Source organism: Durio zibethinus, chromosome 5 (genome assembly GCF_047325235.1).
Source record: "Durio zibethinus cultivar Kanyao isolate XHJ-2024 chromosome 5, ASM4732523v1, whole genome shotgun sequence".
Lineage (NCBI taxonomy): Eukaryota > Viridiplantae > Streptophyta > Magnoliopsida > Malvales > Malvaceae > Durio > Durio zibethinus.
In genome coordinates, this window is record NC_143166.1 from 31,794,825 (window position 1) to 31,796,813 (window position 1,989).

At 38.7% G+C, this 1,989-nt stretch overlaps 1 pseudogene; it reads left to right on the forward strand.

The window, feature by feature from the left end:
* Positions 1-301: 301 nt before the first annotated feature.
* On the forward strand, positions 302-1,755 carry LOC111281652 (uncharacterized protein At4g06744 pseudogene; annotated as a pseudogene).
* The last annotated feature ends 234 nt before the right edge of the window (positions 1,756-1,989 follow it).

Genomic DNA, 1,989 nt, shown 5'->3' on the forward strand with positions numbered 1-1,989 from the left:
ATCTTAAAAAATGATAGTAGTATCATATTTATGGTAAATACTAAATGAAGATCGCTCCAGTAATTGCAGATTAGACTAGTAACATATAACGACCTTACAAGTCTACCTTTAAACAGATCATTCAAACTCTGGATCACGGACATAAACCAAATATCCACCTACCAAATCTAATGGGAACCATATAACATAATGAAGCATTCAACGTCTACAAACAGAAACCACATGAAAACATTTTCGTTTCGAAAATGATACCCAACAACCACACTAACCATTATATAACACCAACCTGTAAGATCTTTTAATCCTCAATCTTTTAATGTTATCTCCCCCATTTCCTTCACACAATCGATGGAAAATTTTACCTTCTTCAACAAAGCCTTCACTTACATTTCCATTCTTCTCCTTCCATTTCTCATTTCTGTGCTATGCAAGAATGGTTCTGAAAGTCCAGTAGTCCCATCTCCACTGGCAGTCACTGCACAATACTTAATCTTTAAAGACAGGCGGCTAGCTGTTGTGTACCCCATAATCCAAGCATTCAAGAGAACGATCACAGAAGATCCACTTAACCAAACCGGTAACTGGGTTGGTTCTGACATATGCAACTACACAGGCCTTCACTGTGATAATCCACCCGATAACGAATCAGCCCTTGCCCTGGCTAGCGTTGACTTCAATGGGTTTCTCCTAGCAGCCCCGACTCTCGAAGGTTTTATAGATAAGCTGCCTGACCTTGCAATCTTTCACGCGAACTCAAACAAGTTTTCTGGGTCCGTACCAGATGTCTCAAAACTCCCATATTTTTATGAGTTGGACATAAGTAACAATGTCTTCTCTGGCACATTTCCTACGACAGTTATTGGCATAAAAGAGCTCTCGTTTTTAGATCTTCGTTTTAATTTTTTCACAGGATCAGTGCCTCCACAAATTTTCGAGCAACCTCTTGAATTATTCTTCATTAACAACAATGATCTCACGGCAACACTCCCAGAAAACTTTGGTTCCACACCGGTACTTTATCTTACCTTGGCTAACAACAAATTAACTGGTCCAATCCCACGAAGCATTGGCAATCTTAACGCGACATTGATCGAGGTTTTACTGTTGAACAACAAGTTAACAGGTTGTCTTCCCTACGAACTCGGGTTTCTGAAAGAACTCAAGGTTTTCGATGTTGAACACAACCTATTAACGGGTCCATTACCCCGTTCCTTGGCCTGCTTGGAGAAAATCGAGCTGCTCAACTTTGCTGATAACCTACTGTATTGGGAGGTACCAGAGGAGCTGTGCGCACTGGCAAACTTGGTGAACTTATCGTTATCAGGTAACTATTTCACCAAAGTAGGTCCAGCGTGCAGAAAGCTGATCAATAATGGGGTTCTTAACGTGAGACAAAATTGCATCCACGATTTTCCCGATCAAAAATCGTTGCAGGAATGTGCAGAATTCTACTTGAAGTACATTAGGTTTTGCCCGTACCCTGCAACATATGAAATCATCCCTTGCAGGCCTAATGCTCCATGGCACAAACATTGGGCACCGTCCAAGAAAGCTCCAGTTACTTACAAAACTCTTTCCAGAAACAAGTTTTAAGCTCTTTTTTTTTTTTTTTTTGCATCTGTATTATTGCAAAGTTTTAATAAATTGATGCAAGCATCTAGCATATGCATTATATATGTAATCATTGGAAAGCTGAATAAACAGCAGTATGACTGTTATGATTTTGCTATTGGAATTGGCAGCACTCTTGCTGCAGTTGTTTACTTTCTTTTTCCACTTTTTATATGTGTTGGTATATACCATCATCCATTTGAAAAGAAACAATGCAATCTATAGCAGCAAGCAATTATGTCTAATTAAAAAATAGATGAACACGTGCAGATTTATTTACCAATAATTTGGAAGCATTTTTATTCTTCAAAAATATTTGAGGTATCAGATGCACATGTAGCTTCAAATTAATTCAGCATGCATATGAATGGAAATGGC